The sequence below is a fragment of the Urocitellus parryii genome, chromosome Y (assembly GCF_045843805.1).
Source record: "Urocitellus parryii isolate mUroPar1 chromosome Y, mUroPar1.hap1, whole genome shotgun sequence".
Taxonomy (NCBI): domain Eukaryota; kingdom Metazoa; phylum Chordata; class Mammalia; order Rodentia; family Sciuridae; genus Urocitellus; species Urocitellus parryii.
This window is the reverse complement of record NC_135548.1, coordinates 17,234,672-17,250,013: the sequence shown is the minus strand read 5'-3', so window position 1 is coordinate 17,250,013 and position 15,342 is coordinate 17,234,672. Positions and strand designations below refer to the sequence as shown.

Genomic DNA, 15,342 nt, shown 5'->3' with positions numbered 1-15,342 from the left:
GTGGGTTCTTCCACCTCCCACTGCTATATTTTAACCCATTGGAGAAGACCTGTCCCTGCCCCAGAAATTAGGAATCTTAAACTCTGTTTCTTACAGGATTGGTGCTTGGCAAGAATGTGCCGAAGCAAGCCCCCTTTTCTGTTTTCTCTTCCTTTGCCCAGGTTTGTGGAGAGGTTTTGGAGGTCACAGAGCAGTTTTTGTACTACTAGTTTTTTTTCCCCCAAAATCCCTACTGCCTCTTGTTTGCCAGCCCCAGCCATGGCTGCAATCAGAAAGAAGCTGGTGATTGTGGGGGATGGTGCCTGTGGAAAGACCTGCCTCCTCATTGTCTTCAGCAAGGATCAGTTTCCAGAGGTCTGCTTCCCTACTGTATTTGAGAACTATATTACAGACATTGAGGTGGACAGCAAGCAGGTAAGGCCAAGAGCCCTTTCCTATCCTGCCTTGGAACCCTGTTCCTGGTCATGTAGTATGTCCTTCCTTACCACTCTCTCACATCTTTGTTTTATTTTCCTGTGGGAACAAGTAAAATTTGAGAAATGAAACTGCACTTTTAGAAAACCTGGATATATTCACGTGTGGTGGTACATGCCCATCATGCCAGCTACTCAGGAGACTGAAGCAGGAAGATTGATCACAAGTTTGAGGTCAGTGTGGGCAACTTATCCAGACCCTATCTAAAATAAAAAGGGCTGGAGTGTGGCTTATTGGTAGAATACTTGCCTAGCATGTGTGAGGCTCTGAGTTAATCCCCAGTATCCCAAAGAAAACCTGGATATATCCTCTGCTTCTACCACATACTCGCTTTGTAATCAGGGCCAAGTCCCTTTGCTTCTGGGTTTAAACTCCCCACCACCACAAAATGGTGATGATGGCATGACTTACCCTAAAGGAGTGTGAGAATTAAAGTGGTATTCACCATAGCTATTCATTTGAGATCACAAAAATCAAACACATTTTAGTAATTTTTGTGGGAGAGGGGTTACTAGGGGTTGAACCCAGCAGCACTTTGCCACTAAACTACATCCCCAGCCCTTTTTACTTTTTTAAACAAATTGAGACAGCATCTTGTTAAGTTCCCCAGGATGGCCTTGAACTTGGCAATTCTTCTGCCTCAGCCTCACACATAGCTGGTTTATAGGTATGCACCAGTACACCCAGTTTACATCTTAGAACTTTAAAGAAAAACTCAATTGAGTTTGTTATGACTGTGATTAATATGGTGCCTTGCACACAGCAGGACCAGTGGTTTGAGAGGATCTCTGGGTAGAAGGTTGGGGCCCTTGGGGTCAGCTATGCATTGCCCGTTTGTCAGGTGGAACTGGCTTTGTGCGACACAGCAGGGCAAGAAGACTATGAATGTCTGCAGCGCCTCTCCTATATGGACACAGATGTCATCCTCATGTGCTTCTCCATTGACAGCCCTGACAGCCTGGGTGAAGACTTTGGAGAGAGGGGGTGGAGACGCTTTGGAGTCAGCCATCTTCAGAGGCTGTGGGGATGGAGTCACAAGGGCCACACATTCTCTGTTGGCTCCTTTGTTGTGGCATCTCCGGTGTTTGGAAGGGCTTGGGGGAGGATATGCTACAAGGGATGGGGTTTTGAGGTATGAAGGAGACCATCAGCCTCAGACTGCTATGGGAAGGAAGACCAGTGCTCACATGCTTAAGCCAAGGTACCTGTTGGGACATGTCTGTGCAGAAAACATTCCTGAGAAGTGGACCCTGGAGGTGAAGCACTTCTGCCCCAACATGCCCATCATCCTAGTGGGGAATAAGAAGGACTCGGGCAAGATGAGCATACCAGGAGAGAGCTGGCCAAGATGAAGCAGGTGGGAGGGGCTGCCTGATGGGGAACCGTGGGGAGGAAGGTGCCCTCTGAGGGGTTGCAGGCTGGGGCAGAAAGGAGCTCTCTCTTCAGCCAACTGTCCTGTGTTAAGCAGTCATAGTGATATCTACCTCCTCCTCTCCCATGTGTGTGCCCTGCTAAGAACCAGAAGGAACCTCAGTATCAAATCAGATGATCATAGAATGAAGTGACTTGTCCAAGGTCACTTGGCATTTTCATTTATTCCAGTTTATTATTCTGTCTTTGGAATTGGGGCTACTAAGATGAATAAGGAAGTCCTTGTCCATGGGGAGACAGCTTATGTTTCACTTAGGGTATGCAGACTGCACCATCAGTGTACCTGGGAAGGAAGGGCATCATCAATGGCTGAAAAAAGGCTTAGAGGGCAAGGGAGCTGGCTTATTCAGGGTCTCACTAAGCGGTCCACTGACCAGAGGAAGAGTTTATTATAGGAAGCTGCCAGGGTATGGAATAGAGACTATCATGAGAGGATAATTATATAAGGCAAGGTTTTAAAATGGAAACAGCAGGCACAGGATGGGTTGGAGGGATGATGGAGAAGGTAGGTCATTTAGGAGGTAGCCTACACACATTTAGGCAAAACATATGTGGACCATAGGGTCTGCGATTTGGTGGGAGAGGAGGGGCTAGTCTGGGGACAACTTTGAATGTAAATATGAGGTTTAGATCTCTGCCTGGGGCAGCCCGGGCCTGGATGCTTTGTGGGCTCAAGGCTGGAGGAGGTATTTGTTATAGTTACTATACTTATGGGTGATGTGGTGAGAGGTGCACCTAGCCACCAGCTTCCTCTGCCTTATCTTCTGTCTTCTCAGGAACCCGTCCGATCTGAGGAAGGCTGGGATATGGCAAATCATATCAGTGCCTTGAGTGCTCCACCAAAACCTATGAGGGAGTGCCAGAGGTTTTCGAGATGGCCACTCGAGCTGGCCTCCAGGTCCACAAGAATAAGCACCGGAGGGGCTGTCCCATTCTCTGAGATCCCCACGGCTCCTGATGCCACCTTTCTTCACAGGGGCTTAGGGATCACCCACCTGCCCTTGAGCTCCACCCTTAGGACTCCATGCTGAAGGCTCCTTTTTACAGTTCCCTCATGCCCAGGACTGCATCGTTTTCCTAGCCCCCAGAGTGGTGGCAAGCCTGCCCTCCCTCCCTGTCTTCTGGGAGCTGGGCCTGTGGCCTGCCCTTCTTGAGCAGTCCCTCTCCCTGCTGCCTTGGTCCAGGGGTAGGGCTCTTGCTCCCTTTGGCCCTCCCCAGAGGATGGTCACACACTAGCACTTTATATACTTCTGGCTCAGAGGAGCATTTCTAGGGTAGGTGGATTGGGGTTTCTCCTTTGGGCAGGGGCCTTGTCTCTGACTGCACTTGGTGGGGGGCATAAATAAAGGCCACAGGTTCCAACACGTGTGTGGCAGCTTCCTGTTTCCTTTGTCTGGTTCCTATCTTGGCTACAAGCCCAGAGTCCCATCTCTCTCTTTATTTCCAAGTTGCTTGCCAGACTGGCCCCCTGTTGGCAAAGGCAGGAAGTGGAAGTGTGGAGTCTTAGAGCAGAGATGAGGTCATGCCTGGCTTAGCCTGGGAGGAGGGGGAGGGGCATGGTCTCTAGCCTGGACTAAACTTAGAAACCGGTGGGTGGCTTCCCTGCCCACTGAGTTTCCTCCCCTGGACATGGAGGCTGTGAAGAGATGTGGCCCTGGACAGGGTGTGACAGTCTCACCCTCTTGCATGTCAGCTTGGGGACACAGGAAGCTGGGGCCAAGATGAGGAGACACCATCAAGAAACTTTTGCATAGAACAAGATTTTTTGTTTTCAGAGTTTTTCTTCCTTCCCCTTCCCCCATAACAATGCTAACAAGCAGCTTGATGTGTCATTCTCCCCAGGAGTGGAAGGGTGGAATTGCTTGGTTGTAAACACCATCCCCCAGCCTTTCTGTCCCTTAGAGGGGCAGCTCAGCTGGGTTCTGGTTCAGGGTTGGGTGCAGCGGGCTAAGGCTTGTCTTGGTGTGAGAAGGCAGGCAGCTGTGTCTTCAGAGCTCATTCCTCCACTCGGGCTCCACTTGCAGGGACAGCCCCCTTCACTCTCCCACTCCTGGGGGAGGTAGTCATGACCATGGGGACCTAGAAAGAAAGGAGGTGTGCTTTGTCTTCTTTACCTTCTCTTCCACCACTGTCCCCTGCCTGGCCCACCCTGGCCCAGCCATACCTAAGGTAGAGGGGCTGAGCTTGCTCAGATCTTGAAGTAAGTTCTGTCCGTTCTGTAGGTCCAGTTTGGCAGGAAAAGGACACCCTGTATACCCTCTGTTTTCTTTACAGAACTCCAGGAATCTGTGGGGTACAGAGGTGTTGGCACACAGAGCTGTGCAGGCCTGGATGAGGAGTACCAGCATAGGCTGGAGGCCAGGCCTGGGTCCTGCCACATCTGAGCTTTGGTTGCTCAAGCTCTAAATGTCAGCTCACTTACAAATACGATGGAGGTTTTATGAAGATTAACTGATCCTGAGGATTGAGCCATAAGCAGGTAGTAATGAAGATACAGCTGCCTAAGCTGGGGCTTGTGGCCACCATGAAGGATTACAGGGCAGGAATGCTCACGCTTTCCAGTCAGGGTCATGGCCCAAGAGAATGGGGTTGCCCACTATGATGAGCAAAGCTTTGGCCCAGGTCACAGCCACGTTTAACCTCTGGAAGGAAGAAGTAGTGGGGTCATGGGAAGGAAGGGCCAGAGGAAGGAAGAATTACTGCCACACCCAGCAGCCCTCCAACCTTGGGGTTCTTAAGGAAACCCAGGTTAAAGTGCAGATCCAGCTGCACAAATCTCTGCTTCACACAGTAGAGATAAAGACCACGCTGCGTTCTTGGCCTTGGAATTCTTCCACAGAGCCCACCTAGAAGAGATAGAGGCAGGGCTTGAGAATAGGTGGGTTCAAGGGGAACTTAAGGAATGTCTGCCCCATGGCGCTTGAGCTGCAAGGAGGGTACACTGGGCAATTGTCGATCAGTGGGTGAGTGCTGCTACAGGGGACAGGAGGCATTCTCTGGAAGCACAAGCCTCAAGAGTGAAGCTAACTCTGGGATCGAGCCTGTAAAGCCATCAGAACAAAGCAAACAGTGTTGCAAAGAATACAATAACTACAAACAGTGTTTCTGAAACTTTCCTGGAGATAATCAGCAAGTACTTGTTAAGACTATAGAACCTTGGGCCCTAACCCAGACCTCCTGATCAGAATTTTCCAAGGCAGATGTCTCCAAATCTCAAAAGAGTAGATTTCAGGCTTGCACCTGAGGAGCTGCAAAAAATACTAGTGCCCTGGCTCTGCCCGGAGATATCAGTGTTAATTGGCCCTGGCAGTATTAAAAGCACTCCAGGTGATTTTTCTCTGTACTAAGAGTTTCGAATCACCATCTCAGAGCAAGTGTTAAGCTACTGAGGGTGGAGATGAGGTGACAATATCACATGACAGGCGGGGGTAGGCTGTGGCATTTGGACTTCATTCTTAGGGCAAAGACCTCAAAACTGCCCAATCACAGTGACATGGGAAGTTGTTAAACATGCAGGCTTCCTGATCCCATGCCAGAACTATAAGCTGGAGCTTTGAGGAGCAAGAGGATGGGGAAAAACCCAGTTCTCTCCAAGGCAGTGGAGGTGGGACAGAGACATGGGCCAGACTGAAGCAGTGGCACAGGAGTTGAGGTCTCTGATTTTGGAAAAAGAAGGGTAAAAAGAATGTGAGAGTGAATGTGAAGTAGTGTGTCACCTTCAAGTCCTTTATGTCATCCAGTCTCCAAAGCTCCCTGTCAAGTTTGGTGATGCAATAATGGATTTTTTCCACCTGGAATGAAGGGAAAGGCATCTTTCTCTGATGCAGTCACCTCAATTCAAGAGGAACCAGGCAGAAAGGAGGCCAGAGAGCTGGGGAGCAAAGAGGGAGGAGGCGGCTGACCTCTGCACTCTTCTGAGATATAGGGCCAGCAGAGGCCAGGGCTGTTCGAGAGGTATCACGTGGGGGAGGACCCATCCTTGCTGGGAACTGAGGGCCTTACCTGCTTCCAGTATGGTGAGATGACTCCAATGCTTCGTTGGCTCAGGCGGGATTTCCCCTTCTTAGAGGAAGGGGCCAGGAGCAGCTTCAGGTAGGAGGTCACCATGGCAGCCTCTTCAGGGTTGAAGAAGGATGGGCTATTGCACTCATGCTCATCTTTGCCCATCACACCATGAAAGATGATGGGAAATCCCTGGACACAGGGTTAGAAGAAACCCTCAGCTGGACTTCCCTGCTTCCCTTCCCTCCCACTCCAAAACCCTTGCAAGCAATAAGGAAGCTTAGGCCAACGTGACAACTGGAGGGACCCCTGGTGTCCAGTCGAGCCTTTTCCTACCTTCAGTAAACAATCAAGATATGGGGGTGGGGGCCTGAGTCCTGCTCTGTCCAGCCTCACCTGTTGAGGCAGACCCTCTTAGTAGCAGAAGCACTCTCTATCCACCACATCTGCACAGGCCTGTAGCTCTCCATTGTAGTAGAGTTGGTTGGGAATGTCCAGGATAGTGGAATGGGACCTGAGAGGCAGGAGGGAGGGAGAGCTAGACCAAGGCCTGGATTACTTTTGTCCTGCCCTGAGGGGACAGGCTTTAGGCCCACACACGAGCGTCTTGCTTTCTGCTTCCTGCATAGCAGGACACATTCACCTGCAAGTTCTCCTGCCAGGCATTTCACACCACATAAAGCAGAACTTGTGGGTCCATAGGGATCCAGTGACCAGCGAAATTATTATTATTTTTTCAAATTACTTTTAAAAACTAAGATTTGCCAGGTATGGTGGTGCATGCCTGTAATCCCAGTGGCTTTGGAGGCAGAGGCAGGAGGATGACCAGTTCAAAGCCAGTAAGACCCTGTCTCTAAAAAATACAAAATAGGCCTGGAGATGTGGCTTAGTGGTCATGTGCCCAGTTCAATCCCTGGCACACCCTATCCCTCAAAAAAAAAGAAAGAAAGAAAGAAAAAAACTAAGAAATTAGGGACTCAGCTTTCAATTTTGCCAAGGAAGGTCAGTATAAAAACAATGTATCACTTCCCATTACCCTTATTTGAGATAATATGTTAAATCCAAAAATAAAAGTAGTAAAAACACAATAACATTTCCCTTCTGCAACTGTCCTATTGGTACTCATCCAAGCATTTTTAATGTCTAAACTTATTCAGTAAAAGAAGTATATAAACAGAGTGTGGTTCTGTGTGCTTGTAGGTCCAGCTAGCTATTCAGGAGGCTGAGGCAGGAGGACTGGCTGAGGCCAGCCTGGGCAACAAAGAGACTCTTAAAAAAAACAAAACAAAACAGGGCTGGCTATGTAACTCAGTGGTAGAATTTTTGCCTAGCATGTGTGAGAGCCTGGGTTCAATCCCCACCACTGCAAAACAAACAACCCTGCCTAGCCCTCTAATTTGATAATATTTTTATGAAAAACTATTCATTTTCTCATTTCTCCTTGGATTGCCTGGAAATGCCATCTGAGACAGACATCAGACACATCCTGGTGTCTGACCACCCCATATCTAGATAATCTCACTAGTCCAGAATGAAACCACTAGCTAAAGGAGGCCTCCGACCTTCCAGTCTATAGTCATTTCTGCATCACAGAGGCGCAGAGCACCAGGAATGCAGACCAGAGCCTCCTGCGCAGTGGGTGTGAAGGCATGGGCTAGCAGTGGAGGGAGATGAGGGTGTGGGCATACCTGTAGTTTCATAGCAGCTTGGTTATGAACTGAGGTGATGAACTTGGTCATAGCCATCAGGGCCCTTCTTGTACAGGGCATTGTAGGTGAGCAGCCGTTCCAGCAGCGAGTACCCCAGCCCATACTTCTGTGTCAGTGGGGACTGCAGCACAGGTCCCAGCTGTCGAGGGTCTCCAGCCAGTACCAGTTGCCCTCCTGGATTGCCTGTTTCCTTAACTTCCATCAGTCCTAGAAGGCAAGGGTGGAATGAGGAGAAGGGTACGTGATGGGATCTCCCCATGCAGGGTGACACACCTGCACCCCACCCTGAGCCACTCACCTGCTATGGCCACCAGACTCTCAGGTTCCATGCAGTGGCCAGCATCATCAATGAAGATGTGTGTGAAGAGATGGATGGGAAACTGGGCTGATACCAACCTGGGAGGTGTCAGGCCAGGCAGGGTCATCCCCAGGCACCCAACTACCAAACCTGAATGCTCACCCAATCTGGTCCCTCACTCACCCACTGAGAACCCTTCCCCATCTTCCCAGCCCACTACACTTTTATTTACACACACACTCCCCACCTGCTGGCCATGATGAGTGGTAATTAAGACTCAGTATTTCTGCAGTTCCTTCTTGGCAGGAAACTCATACTCCCCCTTTTTCGCATCCCTGTTACACTAGGGCTGTGGATTGTGAAGCAACATGAGGCATCAGCTTGGCTCTACCCATGTCCCCCCTCACTTTGGCACTGGGCCACTTTATAGACAAGAAAACTGAGGCCCAGGGAGGGTTCTTACCCACCCAAAGGTGAGTAACCAAGTCTCCCTAGTTTTCTGGTTTACCCTTAGAGTCTCCCAGACATCTGCCATCCCTTGACCCTCTGCACTTCCCTTACCTTAATGTCCTCAGGTACCATGCGGATCTCCCTACTGGGGGCCAGGAGGCAGCAGATGGAGCTGGGAAGGTGGACCCAGAGCCACTGACAGAGAAGGTCAGCACCCGAGTTGGACAGAGCTCAGGCTAGGATGTGAGCTTTGGGCAAGTGCTTCACCACCTGAGATGCGGACAGGTAGAGTATGAGAAGCAGTTTCCCAAACTCTGGTGACTCACACTGGGGCAGTGCAGCATCTGCCTCCCACAGCCAAGGGAGGCAGTGATATAAAATACAAGTTCTATCCTGGAGCCCTGCTAGTCCAATTAGCACTTTGACGTGGGACAATAACTGCAATAAAACACACAAGTCTATGAATACCGAAATGCAAAAAGTCACTGCAAGAGCCACACAGTGCCCAACCTACCCAAGAGTGCTCAACAGCCACACTGACTCTAGCTCCCCACTTTAAAAACATATGTAGTTGTAGATGGACAGAATGCCTTTATTTTATCCGTTTATTTTTATGTGATGCTAAGGATTGAACCCAGTGGCTCACCCATGCTAGGCAAGTGCTCTGCCACTGAGCTACAGCCCCAGCCCTCCCCACCTCCTTTTGATGGCTGCTGAGAAACAAGAACTTTCAGGGAGATGAAGGAAATCAGAATTTGGGGAAAAAAGCTCCATCTGGGGGAGTCAAGGATATAGGTCCTAGGTTTATCCTCAAGCCTCACCTGCTTAATGGCCTCCACTAATGTGACAGTCTTGCCAGTGCCTGAAGGCCCAAAGATGATGTAGGAGGCTGAACGTGTGGTGTCCATAACGATGTGCTTTAAGGCCTGCAGCTGCTCTGGGTTTGACTACAGACTCCGGTCATACAGCCTGGCAGGGAGGCTAGGAATCCGAACTTCAACTTATCCAGAATCCCAGAGGCCTCTAGGACTCCATCCTCAAGCCCCACACTCCAACCAGCACTGGAGTCCCCTGCCCTCCATCTCACTTGAGCTTCACATCTGAGGGCAGCAGCGGGACCCCACGGGAGGCCACACGAAAAAGCATGGACCACAGCAGCCTGCGCCCTGTCAGTTCCAGGGCCCGATGCTGGACCCACAAGGGCTGGCGGTTGAAGGTGAAGTTCACCTTGAAGGTCAGCCCATCCACAAATCGGCTCAGGAGGGTTTGGATAGGGAGAAAGGTAGAGGAGCTCCAGTTAGATGGGCCAGACAGTAAAAAGCCAGGACCTCCCTCCACCTCCTTCTGCTCCACTCCCTCTTTCCAAGACTTCCATAAAAGCTCCCTAGGAGAGGTAGCTGCTGGAGTAGCTCAGAGTTCCCTGGAAGAAAAGCCCCTGCCCTGTGCTTGGGATCCACTCGTCTTAGGAGAAAGCCTCTCGTCTCCCCTGGCCTGAGGGAGAAGACTGAAGAAGGGTTCCCACAACACCCACCTCATGGAAAAGCTCAGTTTGACATGGTCCAGTTCCACCTTGTGCATGAAGCCCTTATAGGTGATGGGGTCCTCCTGCTGTGTCTCAGAGGACAGAAGGGAAAACAGGTGGTCCCCCCGCAGCACTGAGGGGTGGCTCTCAGTCACACCAGGAACCTACAGGGTGTGAACGTAAGCAAGCTTCTGTCCCAAGCATGGTCACTGAAGGACCCAACCCCCAGGCTCTCTAGACCTCTGAGGGACGAAAACTGAGGCTCTGGCCTTCTAACCCAAGACTCAGAGAGCTGCATTTTCCCTGTCCCCCTTCCTCTCCCACCAGACAGGAGTTGTGGGGAGAGGAAGGAGACAACCTTCCCCAGCTGCTCACAGGTGAAGAACTCCAGGGTGCTAGTTTAAGGCCTGGCAGCCGCTTCCCACTCTACTCAGCTGCCCTCTCACCAGCTCCGTTCTACTCTGCCTTTAAAATATTGTTAAAACTCATCTCCTGTAGTCATCTTGCCCTGATCATCCTTGTTCTCTCTTCCCACCTGCATTTGTGTGGAGAAATTCATTCTCGTGGGTAATTCTGGTCTAAGGTACACACATTCAAAATCTGTGTGCTAGAAAAGGGCTTAAGAATTTTCCAGTCCAGCTCTATGCTTTTCAGATAAGGAACCTATGGCTCCGAGAAAGCAAGGATCTTGCCCAAGATCACACAGCCAGTAGTAGCAAAGTCTAGATTAAAACCCCAATGTCCTGCTCTGACACCATTTTGGGCAAAGGATGCCCACCCTACCCCTTGCTGACCCCTCTGGGACAGGAACCATTTCATCCTTCTTCTAGTTTGCCCTGTATTTAGGAATGGCCTATAGAGGTTGGCTGACTTGAGCCTGCCCTCCCTGAACCTGATCTGAGCCCCAACCTCCAGAGTGAGCAGCCTGGGGTTCTGGTCCACGGTGTCCCAGGTCATGGGCACCGATTCCAGGTCATAGTGCCGGATGTCGTGTTCCATCTGCAGCTCCTCCAGGTGCAGCAGCAGTCAGAGTTTCACCTCATAGTTCCTCCACGTCAGGGCTGTCTCCAGCTGGGCCCTGGCAGTGATGGTTGGGGGATGAAGTGGGAAGGGCAGGAAAGGGACAGGTCAAGCACCCCCATGACCAGAAGCATCTACCCTCTCCCATTTGCAACTAGGAACACACCAGGAATTAGAGAAGACCAGAAGGACAGAGAAATGGATTGGGTCAGAGGCCTTGGAGAAGGGAGCCCCAAGTCTTGCTTCCTCCAATGTCCTTGACCCAACCTCAGACCTGACTTGGGTATCCATGGTAGATCTTATGGCGGAAACATTCTCCCCCAGATCTTCCTTCCATGACTCACACCCTAACCTCATTCAAATGTCATTCTCTGTTCAAATGTCACCTCCTCAAAGAGGTCAGGACTGACTGCTCTCTGTAAAACATCACCAATTCATCCCCTTGTCCTGCTTTGGTTTTACTTTAGCATTACTTGAGTTCTTCAAAGCACTCACCACAATATGGAATGTACAAGATAAAATAAAAGAAATGATCAGTGCTCACTGTTCCCCACCATAATGGGCAAGGCCCATTTGGAACAGCACCTGGCAAGTGGGCATGCTCAGCAAGGGTGAACGAATAGAGCCTGGGAGGCTGGACAGACATCCAAAGCAACAGGCAGGGGCCAGCAGGGAGAGAGGACGGGAGTGGGGTACTGAGGGGAGGCACTTACTTGATCTCAGCAATCTCCTTTGAGGCAGTGAAGATACTTGTTCCCTGAAGAAGGATGGGGAGCAGCTACCTGAGGCATGGGGGTGGATAGTAGGTCCCCAGTTCCATACTTAGCTTCAAGTCATAGCCTTTAGCACTGCAGAAGTGGGGGGAAAAGCTGTCATTAACATTGAACTTGTCACCTTCAAGACTCTGGGAATGCCCCTCTGTGGAGGATGCACAAGGACCCCTGTGATGCCATTGCCAAAGAGTGGTCGGCAGCCTCTGCCCAAGGACATGGAGCTCACTAGCTCATGTGGCTGCTCGGTCCATGGCTGGACCAATTTTGGAAAGCCCAATACTTGGAATATTTTTAAAAATATTATTTATAATACATTTTCATTATTAAAAAAGAATCTGGCAAAAAATTATAATAACATTTTTACCATCCTGAGACAGCCAATGTTAATTTTTTGGGGCATGCAGGCTTCAAGATTAATTTATATTATATATATATATATAGTTTTTGTTTTGGGGTACCAGAAATTGAACCCAGGGGCACTTTACCACTCAGCCACATCCCCAGCCAGCCCTTTTTAATTTTGGTTTTGAGACAGGGTCTCAGTAAGTTGCATAGGGCCTCACAAAGTTGCTGAGGCTGGCTTCAAACTTGTAATTCTTCTGCCTCAGCCTCCTAAGTCACTGGGATTATAGGCATGTGCCACTGCACCTGGCACCTATATATTGTTAACAAAAACTGAACAATTATCTAACTGTGAAAGTCCTACAGTATTTTTTAACTAGCTAGCTATGTCGAAAAGATGTTTACACATGAGTCCATTCGCATGACATGTCCAGCATAGGGAAATTTATGGAGACAGAGTGAGTGGCTGCTAAGCACTGAGCAGGTGGATGAGTGATAAAAGGGTGGTAGCTGAAGGGTATTGGGTCTCTCTTCTTTGGCATAATAAAATGTTCTAAAACTGGCTGTAATGATGGTTGCACATATCTGTGAACATACTAAAAAAATCACTGACCTGTATGATATGTGAATTATTTCAGTAAAGTTGTTTTAAAAAAGAGAGAGATCTGGGTGTGGTGGTGCATGCCAATAATCCCAGCACCTCAGGAGGCTGAGACAGAAGGATCAAAAGTTCAAGGCCAGTCTCAACAACTTAGCAAGACCCTGTCTCAAAATAAAAAGGACTGGGGCTATAGCACAGTGGTAAAGTGTCGCTGATTTCAATTCCCAGTACTACCATTTTTTTTAATTTAAAAAGAGAAGAGAGGGGGCTGGGTAGAACATGGGCTTAGCATGCATGGTTTTGATCCCCAATGCTATGAGAGAGAGAGAGAGAGAGAGAGAGAGAGAGAGAGAGAGAGAGAGAGAGAGAAGAGAGAGAGAGAGAAAGAGAGAGAGAGAGAGAGGTGTGTGTGTTGGTCTATAACGGGCTGCCTGATAATTCATTACACAGTGAAAACACTTCTTAAAAAAATGATTTCATACTGTCCTTGTTCCTGCTACTCTCCTGCAATTTGCTTCCTAGGCAGAAAAATTTTTCTGAGCCCAGAGGAGGGAATAAAGGGGCCCCTGGTTCCCAGCTCTGGGCTTTTCCCAAGGGCCCACACTGTTGTGATAAGGACATGCCAAGACTCATCAGGTCTGGACAGAGGGCTTATAAGTCCTTCCTCTATCCAGTTGGTCAACACAGGGTTTCCAGTGATCTAGGTGCACTTGATGGGAGTTGTGGGCTTCAATTGTGCAGCCAGAGGGCTGTGGGCGATGGCAGCCAAGAAACGGGAAATGTAGAAAGTGCCAGCTCCTTCTGAACCAGACTCCCCAGGTCCCAGAAGCTCCCAGAGCACCTTGGCTGGGAAGTAGCCCACAAAGCTCGTCTTACATTGCACATGCAACTCATAGCATTCACCTGCAGGAAGAAAGTTGAGTGAATGGGAGGGGGGAGGGAAGGCAGGGACCCTCCCACCAACATGCTGACCCCGACACTACCCAGCCAGACCCATCCCGAAAGGACAGCCACAGTGTGTGCTCCAAAGCTGCAGCCCTGCTAGGAGAAGCCCTGCCCACCAGAGTTCTTCCCTTTGGAAAGCTACTCACCGGGGCCCAGCAGGCAGGGCAGCTTCTGGTCACCATAGTAGAAGGCAAACTGGGGTGTCCAGCAGAAAGGGAAGAGGTGACTGAGGGTAGCAGATTTGTTTCCTCTGTTCCGGAGCCTCAGGGTCAGCACCTCCTTGTGGTTCAAATCCAGGCAGATAAGGAGCTGCTCATCTTGTGCTTTATGGGGCCCCTGGACTTCCACGTCCACCCCATGCTTCCCGTGAAGATACTCAGCCCTGGGGAGAGTGGGAGTCAAGGGTGGGGGCCAGGGCAGGAGGGGCCTGGGCTGGGGGATGCCCTGGGGAGAGTGCCAGCCATGCTCCCACCCGCAGCCAAGCCCCCCACCTGCTTCCCCCATTCCTTAAGGAAGAGGCCTCCCCACAACCTGAGCAAACTACTCTTTTCTTGGTTAGACAGCCCCTTCCCCCATGCCCTGAGCACCCCTCACAAGCAAGTGTGTGTGCACCAACAAACACACACACACACACACACACACACATGAACACACACCTGTCATAAAAGTTCTTGGCTAGCATTGACTTGTGGTGCTTGCTGATATCTGAGCTCAGCTTCATTCTCCTCTTTTCTGGGAGCCGCGAGTCAGTCCAGTGGTCCAGTTTGAAGAACCTGACCCGAGTCTTGGTGACAGATTTGCCTTGAGAAGCACTCAGACTGAACCCAGAGATTCCAGTGTGTGACCACAGTGCAGCCTCTGAGGCTCCCAGGGCAGCCTAGGGGCTGGAAGTTGGCGGCCCTGCGATGAGGGTGCAGAAGGGGGAAGCTCCCTACCTCTGACCCCCTGCTCCTGCAAGCTCCCTTTCCCCTACCAGGCTTCCCTCCGCCATTCTTTCCCTACTGAAGCCAGTTTTAAAGTTAGGTAGTCAGTGTAGTTAGGTAAATCGGGTCTAATATCAAGTGAAATCTAAAATGGAGGCCATGCTGGGAATGACTCAGGGAAAACAGGACAACTCATGGAGTGTTAATAAAGTTCCGAAAAGGCCCTAGGCCAAAGTCCACCTGGAAGAAATGTTAATGAACATCCCCCAACAGATTGGAAGACAGCCCATCCCAAAGAAATGTTAATGAAGCCCAGGATACAGCCCCCAACAGATTTGGAGATAGCTCATCTCAAAGAAGTGCTAATGAACAGCAAACTTGACTCGGAAATGACCAGATTACTCCTTTGTCCCAAACCCTTCCCACCTACATTCCATCACCAAACCTATAAAAAGGGGAACACATTGCCCGCTAACTGGATTCCACCTTTTGGGTCCCCTTCTTCCTCCGGGAGAAGTCTTTTCTTCTGTCCTTTAAGAAATTTCTAATTTCTACTCTGGCCTTGCCTCGGCGTGCTTCTTTGGTGTTATTCTTCAACATCGGGGAGCAAGAACTCGTCACCGGTCAACAGCGGTAACATATTGGAGGTCCCATACCGAGATTCTACACCGAGGTAAGTACACGCACCCCATGTCTGTTTGAGGTGCATCTTTCTCTCTTTCTTTCTGGAGGGTAAGGTGGGCACCCGTCGGCTACTTAAACGCAACTAGTGCAGCCGCCACTCTACAAGACTCGGGTGAGAGGTTTCTCGGCCTAGGCAGCTCTCAATCACCTGTTCGGTACAGAGCAGGC

The 15,342-nt window shown here is 50.0% G+C and overlaps 2 pseudogenes; one reads left to right on the top strand and one right to left on the bottom strand.

The window, feature by feature from the left end:
* Nucleotides 1-258: 258 nt before the first annotated feature.
* Nucleotides 259-2,845, top strand: LOC144250949 (rho-related GTP-binding protein RhoC-like; annotated as a pseudogene).
* Nucleotides 2,846-3,893: 1,048 nt separating this feature from the next.
* Nucleotides 3,894-14,558, bottom strand: LOC144250948 (helicase MOV-10-like; annotated as a pseudogene).
* Nucleotides 14,559-15,342: the final 784 nt, after the last annotated feature.